Below are 11,521 nucleotides of genomic sequence, written 5' to 3' on the forward strand. Positions count from 1 at the left end.
AAGAGGAGGAGGTTTCAAGTTCATCACCTCCACCACCACCACCATCTACTACTAAACAGATGGTGACACTTTCTGATCACTCAAAGCCTACCGCGGCCATGATTCCGGCCGGTATCACAACTACTCGAATTACCGCGCCGGACTTCGAGATCAAACCTGCTTTCATTAGCCTTGTAGAGAGAAAGCAATTTTAGGGAAGTCCTTTGGAGGATCCCAATTTGCATGTGCAAAATTTCTGCGATTATTGCTCCATGATCCGTTAAACGGGCGTCACTCAAGCCCAAATAAGGAAAATACTTTTCCCTTTCTATTTGAAGGACAAGGCCAAGCTTTGGATCAATAGCCTTGGCCGCACCGCCATGGGAATCACCAATTGGGAAACATTGGCTCTTGCTTTCTACCAAAGTTTTTTTCCACCGGAGAAAACTCAAACTTTGAGGAGCCAAGTCACCGGATTCCATCAACAAGCTCTTGAGAGCTTATATGAAGCTTGGGAGAGGTACAAAGAGCTACAAATGCAATGCCCATATCATAGGCTATATGATTGGTTTCTAACTATAACATTCTACAATGAATGTTGTGCCGAGTCCCGAAGGATTCTTGATTTCGCAAACAATGGGCGGTTTAATCAAATTGACACCGATATTGCTCATGCCACAATCAAATATATGGCAGTCCATGATGCACAATATGTCAATTCCCGAAGTGTGCCACTCAAAGGTAAAGAAGAATCCTCGACAACTCTGTCTTGCTAGCGCAAATTGCCTTACTCCAACAACAATTGACGGAAAGAGATGCTAGAGATTCCCTACAACAACTCAATGTTGTGTCTTCAACAAGTCAAATCATTGTTTGTGATGGTTGCGGAGGTGCGGGTCATTATACCGCTCATTGCCAAGCTCCTATTAAAGAGGTAAATCCTTTTCAAGCTTTAAGACAAACTTCTTATCCACCGGGTACAATTTCAAATACATATAATCCAAATACAAGATTCCACCCGAATATGTCTTATAGAAGCAACAATGCGCTTAATCCTCAACCACAACCCCCACCACAACAAAATGCCTATGTTCCTCAACAACAAAAGTATAATCCTCCACCGGGTTATCAAAATCAACAAAGGCCCTCACAACACAATTACCAACAAAATCAACCCTCACCACAAAATGCCCAACAAAACAACCAAGGGGAAGGTAAGCTTGAGAGCTTGATAGTCCAAATGCAAAAGGAATTGTTGGCTCAAATTCAAAAGAATGAGCAAGCTCAAAATGCCGCGATCAAGATGTTGGAGCAATAAATGGCTCAACTTGCCTCATATAGCTCTTCAAGTAAAATGGGTCAACTACCCCCTCAAGGTGAGCAACCACATGCTACCCTTAACGTTATCTCCTTAAAAAGTGGTACGGAATATGATCGGCCATCCATGTCCAAAGAAGATGAGGAGGTACTTGTTGAGTTGGAGATTCCTCCAAAAGGTAAAGGAAGTAAAGATGTTCCAAAGAAGGTGGATGGTCCACTTGTTGATGAGAAAGTCAAAGATGTGGAGGATGCTCCTCCAAAGAAAGATGTTGAAGCAAAGATGCCGGAAAAAGTCAAAGTGTCATTCCCTTATAGATTGGCAAAGCATCATAAGAATTCTCAATTCGGTAAATTCATGGAAGTTGTGAAGAATCTCCAGGTAACCGTTCCTTTTACCGAATTAATCACTCAAATTCCATCTTACACTAAGTTTATGAAAGACATTTTAACTAAGAAGATGAATTTTGACGAAGTTGAAACAATAGCTTTCACCGCCGAGGTGAGTGCTCTTTTGGAAAACAAGTCCCCTCCTAAGTTAAAAGATCCCGGTAGCCTTTCTATTCCATGCAAAATTGGCACCTATCAAATTGTTAAGGATTATTTAACAGCAATACTTCATATTATTGGTCGCCTTCTCATAATACTCCGACCTTCATTTTATCCCACAATAAACCGTACGAATAATGAACCCGTATTCTCTTATTGCACTTGCATTATTTTTAACCTGCTAAATCAGGTTAAAATGCTAATATGGGTCTTAATTTTTATTTAAATAACATTATCCCTCCATTAACAATATCACCATATTAATCTAGCACCATAACATTATAAATCCATATCCGATCACCTTACCTCCACCACCATCCGACAGTACTATCACTTCTCCACCACCATCACAACCCCTCCCCCCATCCCCCCTTCATCCCTTACACACCATACCACTGGAAAAAAATTGAAACAATCCAAATTGGGATGATCAAGAAAAATGCAGAAAACGACAAACAACAATTGAAAGACTCTAACCACAGATTGAGGGTCCTCCATGAGGAACTAAATGAAGATGAGATATGGAAATGAAGTCAACAAAATGAACCAATTTGATTGCAAAATATCCCTTTCATTAAGATTAAGAAATACAATAAAAAGAAGAAAATGGTGCACGCCTTCAGCCTCCGTGATACCGTGAACCACCGCGTCATCTGCTTCTCCTCTCACGCCGGAGCAGGCTCCTCCACCAGCAGTACCACTGTTGCCATCTTGTAGAAACTCCTCCACTCGCAGTAATGGTGATTTTCAAAAATCTAAGATCCCAATTTCAATTTGGGGGGTAAATCTTAAGTTAGGTTTTGGGTGGTTGTGGGGGTGTTGCCGTGTTGGTGTTAGTTTGGACGGCGGAGTAGATGCGGATGGCCGTGTGAAGTGGTCATAAGTGTCGTGGTGGTTGTGGCGGTGGTGATATTGTGAGGGATTAAGGGTGGTTGAGTGAGCTTGTGCAGGGTAATAAGAGTTTTATAATTAAGGGTAGAATTATAATTAAGAGTCAATTAACTAGCTAAACAAGTAGTCGGTTGTCGAGTTTATTATGAGAAGGGAGGACGCATATTATAGTTTATTGTGGGTTAAAATGATGTTAAGAGTATTATAAGAAGATGACTAATAGTATGGAGTATTGTTATTAAATAACCCAATTGATAAAGCTTAATGTGATTTAGGTGCTAGTGTAAGTGTAATACCTTACTCTATTTGTGCTAAGCTTAATATGGGAGTCTTAAAATGTACTAGTGTCACATTACAAATGGCGGATCGTTCTATAAAATGCCCTTTGGGAGTTTTGGAGGATGTTCCCGTTAAGGTTGGTAAGTTTTTCATTCCGGTTGATTTTATTGTCCTTGACATGGCCGAAGATGCCCGATTCCCAATTATTTTGGGAAGACCCTTTTACATACCGCGGGTGCGTTAATTGATGTCAAGAATGGTAAAATTACATTGGAAGTGGGTGACGATAAGGTCACATATAATTTGAATAGTGTCATGAAGAGTCCCATGATAGAAGAGTCTTGTTATTCTATTGACATGTTGGATGTTGTTGACATTGTTATAGAAGACTCTACATCTCGATCTTTATCTAAATATCCCTTGGAGGCACTCTTATTATTGGAATCATTTGCAGGTGATGATGAGATTGGAAATGAGGATATTGATGCTTTGGAGCAAGAATTAGATGGAGAAGAGCTATCATTAGAGGAAAGCTCACACTTTATAGGTTTGGTTGCTACACCTCAAAGTACAAAAACCCGAACTTAAGCCCCTTCCCTCCAATTTGAGGTATGCTTTTCTAGATGATGAGGATATGTGTCCGTTAATTGTTAGTGCTAAATTGAATGAGAGTCAATTGTCTAAATTTCTTGATGTCTTAAGGTCTCACAAGAAAGTCATTGGATACAAACTTGACAATTTAAAGGGCATAAGCCCCAAATTTTGCATGCATCGAATTAATCTTGAGGAAGATCATAAATCATGTGTCCAAGGTCAAAGACGACTAAATCCTAATAAGCAAGAAGTGCTAAAAAAGGAAGTGCTTAAATTGTTGGGTGCGAGAATTATTTATGCGATTTCTGATTCTAAATGGGTGAGTCCGGTCCAAGTGGTTCCTAAGAAAGGGGGAACTACCGTAGTCAAAAATGATAAAAATGAACTAATTCCAACTAGAATTATGACAGTTTGGAGAATGTGCATTGACTATAGGAGGCTAAATTTAGCCACCATGAAAGACCACTACCCTTTGCCTTTTATTGACCAAATGTTGGAGCGGTTGGCATGTCATAAGTATTTTTGATATCTAGATGGTTATTTTGGGTTCTTTCAAATACCCATTCACCCGGATGACCAAGAGAAGACCACATTCATATGTCCCTATGGTACCTTTGCTTACTGTAGAATGCCTTTCGGTCTTTGTAATGCCCCCGCCACTTTCCTACGTTGCATGATAAGCATCTTTTTCGACTTCATTGAGTCTATCATGGAGGTGTTTATGGATGATTTTAGTGTCTATGGTTCTTCTTTTGATGCATGTTTGGCTAACTTATCCAAAGTGTTGAAGCATTTTGAAGAGGTTGACTTAGTGTTGAATTGGGAAAAGTGGCACTTCATGGTGAATGAAGGAGTAGTGCTTGGTCATATTGTCTCAGAAAGAGGAATTGAAGTGGACCGTGCTAAGGTCCAAGTTATTGAGCAACTACCCCCTCCGGTAAATGTGAAGAGTGTAAGGAGTTTCTTAGGCCATGCGGGATTCTACCGCCGATTCATTAAATATTTTTCTAAGATTGCAAAACCCCTTACAGAGCTTCTTTTAAAAGATGATCCCTTTGTGTTTACTAACGATTGTCTTGAGTCTTTTAATAGGATCAAGAAGTCTTTGATTTCCGCACCTACCATCCAATCGCCGGATTGGAACTTGCCACTCGAGCTCATGTGTGATGCAAGTGATTATGCAGTAGGAGCCGTGCTAGGACAAAGAAATGACAAGGTTCTCCATGCTATCTACTACGCTAGCAAAACCTTGGATGCGGCTGAAATCAACTATGCCACCACGGAGAAAGAGCTACTTGCCATTGTCTATGCCGTAGACAAATTCCGCTCTTACTTGATCGGTTCAAAAGTCATTGTTCATACCGATCATGCCGCACTAAAGCACCTCCTAGTCAAACAAGAAGTTAGGCCAAGGTTGATACTGATGGGGCATATTCTGCACCCGCTGACCGAGTCAACACATTGAGCAAGGTCAAGGATGTCCACAACAAGTCAACGACCTAGACAGCCTAACCGACGCAGCCTGTCTAGGTCCCGGCTGAGACAACTAGGTAGCCGGGGCGCACATCAGCGAACTCATATCCAAGACCCCTCGGCGGTGAGTCAACAGAGCCCGCCAGCCCGCCATAGGTCCCTCGGCGGAGGGGTAGATCAGTCTTTCCACCTGCTAGCCACTTGGCCACTTGGCCACTACGTGACAAAAGGTGAAAGTCTATAAATACTCCTCTACTCTCATTGAGTAGAGGATCCACAAATTAGCCTAAGAATCACTATTCATCTGGTAACATCTTCCTTATCTCTCTACAACACATACTTAGCCAAGTAACATACAACTTAGTCTATTCGAGTTTACTGACTTGAGCGTCGGAGTGAGTACGCTTGGCACAAAGCCAAGCCCTCAGTTCGTTCATTGTTGCAGGAGAGGCCGAGAAGAACAATTAAGGCGAGGAAGATTCAACCAAAGACGTCATCTTACAAGCGCGGGTGGTAAACAAACTTGCTCTGGAATTACACCCGGAACAATTGGCGCCGTCTGTGGGGATATATACTAGAAGCTAGTCACATTCATTCCCAAACAAAAAACCCACCCAAAAAGCCAAGAAGATGTCGAAACAACAAGAGGTATTCGTAACTGACGAAACCGAACTCTACCAAGATGATACCGTCCACAATTCTGGTGTGGCGCAGCCCTCCACCGGCCTAGTAATTCAGCCGGAATACGGGATGCCAATAATGCCAGATACGCCGCTACCCGCCGACCAGATCACCATCATGGGACATGTGGTCAAAGCAGCAAAACTGAGGCTGCTTCTGGAACTAATAAGTAGTGCGGCGGCTCACACTGTCACACCGACAAGAGCGGCGGAACCCGTCCAGGAGACCAGGGCCCATAATGTGACTCCAGGAGACTTGAACGAAGCACTGGAAGAAGCTGGCCCTGTCAAGACGCCGGGGGAGCCCGGAGCGCTAGTGGCGGACCTAAGCCCCTCCCGCACTCACGGGAGGACGGCGTCGCCGCAGCGCCGACGAGGCATTCCCCAGAGGAGTGAAAGAAGTCCGACTTATCTAAGTCGGAGAGGAAGCCTGACTTACCAGAGTCGGGGAAGAAGCCCGACTCACCGGAGTCGGGGAAGGAGTCCGACTCACCAGAGTCGGAGAAAAAGCCCCTCCCGCCACGGGGAGAGGAGCCGGAATAGGGGTGCGAGGAGTCGATCGCCGCGTATCGTTCGGCACACGGTCAGACAGCCTCTCAGCGCCTACGTCCTGGATACCCCGGTGCCGACTAAGCTGAAGTTGCCACCCATAGCATACAAAGGGGAAGGCGACCCAACCGACCACGTTGAGGCTTACGAGTCTCACATGTCGGTATGGGAGCAACCCGATGAGGTTTGGTGCCGAGTCTTCCCAACAACACTGCATGGGATGGCGCAAAGTTGGTACAAGGGGCTACCCGACGGGTCGGTATACTGTTACGCCGACCTAAAGGACACTTTCCTGGCCCAGTACTCTTGCAACAAAAGGAGAGCCGTCGAGACATCGGACCTCCTGACTATCAAACAGGAGGGAGGCGAATCTCTCCGGAGTTACGTGAAGAGGTTCGACGCCAAGGTTCAGCAGATCCGTGAGCTGAACAGCGAGCTGGCGGCCTTCGCGCTGATGAAAGGCCTCCCAAGGGGGGACCTAAAAAATGAGCTCATCAAGTGCGGCGGCCTGAACCTGGAGTCCGCCAGAAAAATGGCCGATCAGGCCATAAAAGTAGAGGAATACCACAAAACCTGGGTAGGCCCCAGCGAGGCCGGATACTCAGAAAGAAGGAGCCGCCGGGAGGACAACCCGGACGATGGACACCGTGACTATAATAGGTCACGGTCCGACAAATCTGTCAGGAAGCAGAACTCGGCGGGCGCCGGGGGGAGGTCGGGAACATACTACTCGAAGCAGTACAACGATCACACCCCCCTAGTCGTATCGGCCGCCGAGGTCTTCGCTTTGAGCAAGAACGAGGGTCAGAAGTGGGAAAGGCCCCCTAGGCCAAGGAGTGACGGTGACACGAGCCAGTACTGTGAGTACCACGGCCACACCGGCCACTTAACCAACGACTGCCGACATCTGAAGAATGCCATTGAAGAATTGATCCGGAAGGGGAGCCTCGGTAAATATGTTGCCGGGGGCCAAAAACCAGATGCCGGCGGGTCGAATAGCAAGTCCGTCTTTGAACGGATAGGAGTAATCCATGTTGTCATCAGGGGCAACGAGAACGGTGGGTCCGCTCATGGGCACAGACGGCACCTGAATGAACCATATCAGGCCATCAACTTTGTGCCCAACACAGCCACCCTCGCTTCCAACATCCCCGATATGACCATTGGGAAGGAGGACTACGAGGGAGTCATCGCTCTCCACAGCGACCCACTTACAGTCCACCTGGACATAGCCAACCACTTGGTGGAGAGGTGCCTGATTGACATAGGCGCCTACACGAACATTATGTACAGAGAATGCTTTCTCGGCCTCGGTCTGAGGGTTGAAGACTTGAGCCCTTGCACCAACCCTTTGTACAGCTTTTCTGGGGTCGGTCTGGTACCCCTGGGGTCAATCAGACTGCCGGTGAGGTTCGGCGAGGGAAGTGCAGCCAAGAATGTTATGTCTGAATTCGTGGTCATCGACGGCACGTCTGCCTACAACGTTCTCATAGGCCGGGTCACTTTGAGTGAAATCGACGCTGTAATATCCATCCGGGCCCTGACATTGATATACGTCTCGGACCGGGGGGAAGCACATAAGCTCGTCTCGAAGAACGAGAAGGATCCCAGCATATGGGAGATACACACTAACGGCCCTTCCACGACGGATAGCTCGAAGGCCAACATCGTTATTTTTAGCCCGAACGGAGACGTGTTTGAGCACGCCTTGAAGCTTACCTCCTTGGCCTCAAAAAACGAATCCAAGTACGAGGCAGTGATAACCGGAGTCGAGCTAGCTAAAGCCGCCGGGGCGGAGCATGTCATGGTGAAAACAGACTCGCTCTTAGTGACCAACCAAATCCGAGGGGAGTACGAGGCTCGGGACTATAGGACGATAAGGTATCTAGAGAGGGTGAAAGCCGGCGCTTCAAAATTAAAATCCTTCCAGATACAGCACACTCCCAGGTCCGAGAACGACCGAACCATCAGCATGGTTGAAGGAGCAGAGACCGAGGAGGTGGAGATTGATCCAGGCCGCACCGTAACTGTCGGTGTCAACCTGGAACCAAAATTCAAGGCCGAACTCCTGGACCTGCTGAGGAAAAATAAGGACGTCTTCGCCTAATCAGCGGCCGATATGCCAGGTGTGAGGCGGGAGGTAATTGTTCACAAGCTAAACGTACTCCCCACCGCTCGCCCTGTCAAGCAAAGGATGAGGAACTCCTCAGTCGAGAAAGATGAGGCCATCAAAGCCGAGGTAGATAAAATACTTACGGCGGGCTTTATTATGCCTTGCACTTATCCTGAGTGGTTGGCCAATGTTGTGATGGTGAGGAAATCATCGGGGGCATGGAGAATGTGCGTAGACTTTACCAATCTTAATAAAGCATGCCCCAAAGATTGTTACCCTTTGCCTCGGATAGATAGCTTAATCGACGCCACGGCAGGCTACACCATGCTGAGCCTGCTAGACGCCTTCTCGGGGTATCACCAGGTATTCATGGCTGAGGAGGACATGCCCAAATGCGCATTCATCACCGCAAACGGCACATACATGTACAAAATGATGCCGTTTGGTTTGAAAAATGCCGGCGCAACGTATACAAGACTGGTGGACAAAGTGTTCCAAAACAAAAAAGGGCGAAACATTGAGGCTTACGTCGACGATGCTATTGTGAAAAGCAAGTCTGACAGCGAGCACCTGGCCGATTTACACGAGACATTTTGTTCACTAAGGAAATACAAGATGAAGCTCAACCCAATGAAATGCAACTTCGGTGTCCGGGCAGGTAAATTCCTCGGTGTACTTGTCGATTGCGAGGTATCGATGCAAATCCGGACAAAGTCCGAGCAATCCTAGACTCCGGAACCAAGGAATCGAAAAAGAGGTTATGATCTTTGACCGGGAGAATGGCGGCTCTCGCCCGTTTCATCTCTCGGTCGGCTGATAAGAGCACCCCATTCTTCAAAGTGTTGAAGGGGAATAAAGACTTCACTGGGGGAGAACAGAGCACGGCTTTCAAGCAACCGAAAGCCCATCTTCGACTCTCCCAACTCGTCTGTGCCGATCTTGGGGAGACGCTATATCTATACATAGTCAGCATTACCTCGGCCACGGTCGATCCGTGATCATCGGGGAAGAAGACAAACAAAGAACACCCAATCTACTTTGTCACCATACGCTGTTGCCCGCCGAGAGAAATTATCCACTAATTGAAAAAGCAGCTTTCGCCGTCGTCGTTGCCACGAGGAAGTTAAAACCCTACTTCGACGCACACCCCGTGACGGTCCTAACCGAACAGCCATTGGAGAAAGCTTTGGAAAAATTCGAACAATCCGGTAGGCTCATCAAATGGGCAGTGGAACTCTCGGCTTCGGCATTCAAGACAAACCAAGGCCTTCGATAAAGGGGCAAGCACTTGCAAATTTCCTGGCCGAATGCACATATCAAGAAGAGCCAAACCAGGTGTATGGGAGGTTTACACCGACGGCTCCTCCTCCACGACGAAACTCAGAGCCAGCATCCTTATCATCAGCCCAAATGGGGACGAGTTTGAGTATGCCTTGAAATTCACCTTCTCAGCCTCGAACAACGAATCCGAATACGAGGCGGTGATAACCGGAGTCGAGCTAGCAAGGGTCGCCGGGGCGGAACACGTTGTGTTGAAGATGACTCACTGTTGGTTACTAACCAAATCGAGGGGAGTTTGAGGCTCGGGACGACGGAATGGTAAGGTACCTAGAAAGGGTAAAAGCCGACATAGCGAAATTGAAATCTTTCCAAATCCAATGCGTTCCCAGATCTGAGAACAACCGGGCCGACGCTCTCTCAAAACTTGCCAGCTCAACCATCAAGAATGTCACCAACGTGTTGGTAGATATCGGGAATGCAAAGAGCATCACCGAGACCGTCGGCATGGTGGGCAACATAGAGACCGAGACGACGTGGATGACTCCGATAATGAAATACAAACTTACAAGTGAGTTGCTTGGGAGGACCGCAACCCCTCGGCCAAGATAAAAGGATCGCGCGGTGTACTTGGTGTTCGAAGGGGAACTATACAGAAGGTCCGTCATAAGACCACTCTTGAAGTGTGTCGGTCGGTCCAGCCCGACGCAGAGCCGAGCATCGACAGAGATTCACGAAGGCATCATGCGGACACCACATGGGGGCAAGAACACTAGCCCACAAAGCTCTCCGAGCCGGCTACTCTACGGCCCACCATGCTTCAAGATTCAAGAACAAAGACCAAGAATTGCACGAATCGTCGGATGCATGCCCGGTGATACACGCTCCCTCCCAGGACCTACAACCGGTGCTTAGTCCCCTTCCTTTCGCGCAGTGGGGGATGGACATGCTAGGGCCGTTCCCAACGGCCTCTGGAGGAAGGAAGTTCTTGATCGTCGCCGTTGATTACTTCACCAAATGGTTTGAAGTCAGCAGCGATGCGGCGAAGACCACGGCGGCCGTCGAAAGGTAATGGGAAAATGTTATAACTCCTTTCGGATTACCCCAAGTTATGGTATTTGACCACGGCCGAGAGTTTTGGAGTGACCGATAATGAATGGTTGGAAGAGCTTGGCATCAAGTTTGCATACTCCTCCGTCACGCCACCCACAGAGCAACGGGCAAAGGAGCGAGCCAACAAAACAATCCTCAACGGTTTGAAAAAGACGATTAAAGACCTTAAGGGAAGGTGGGCCGATGAACTACTGGTGTCTGTGGTACCTTCGGACCACGGAGAAAGAAGCAACGGGTACACCCTCTTCCACTTAGTCTACGGTTCGAAGCGGTCCTACCAATTGAAGCGACGGTGCCAACATTCGTAACGGCTACCTTTAACCCGGCTTGAAAACGAGGAAGGCACGAAAGCCTCCCTAGACACTGGTCGAAGAAAGCCGAGATACAAAGACGCCTCAACTTGGCAAAGTATATCAAAACCGGATGAAAAGAGCCTACAACCGAAGAGTCCACAAAAGAGATTTAAAAGTGGGAGACCTAGTCCTAAGGAAGTCGGCTGCCACCAACAAAGGAAATATTCATGGTAAACTGACGGCCAACTGGGAGGGTCCCTACAAGGTGGTTGAAGAGATGAGGCCGGGCACATACCGGCTGATAGACATGGAAGGTGTGCCTTTGATGAGCCATTGGAACACTGACAATCTCAGGAAATACTTTGTATAGCGGCAGAGGTGTCCGAAACAACTGTGGGCACCCCGACGCGCGT

General features: G+C 47.3%; 1 non-coding gene across 1 annotated transcript; it reads right to left on the reverse strand.

The window, feature by feature from the left end:
• Positions 1-430: 430 nt before the first annotated feature.
• LOC141589439 (small nucleolar RNA R71) lies at positions 431-538 on the reverse strand. Its single transcript, XR_012520377.1, has one exon. It is a non-coding gene; the product is annotated as a small nucleolar RNA R71 (small nucleolar RNA).
• Between the last annotated feature and the right edge of the window lie 10,983 nt (positions 539-11,521).

This window comes from Silene latifolia, chromosome 6, assembly GCF_048544455.1.
Source record: "Silene latifolia isolate original U9 population chromosome 6, ASM4854445v1, whole genome shotgun sequence".
In the NCBI taxonomy this organism is placed as follows: Eukaryota; Viridiplantae; Streptophyta; class Magnoliopsida; order Caryophyllales; family Caryophyllaceae; genus Silene; species Silene latifolia.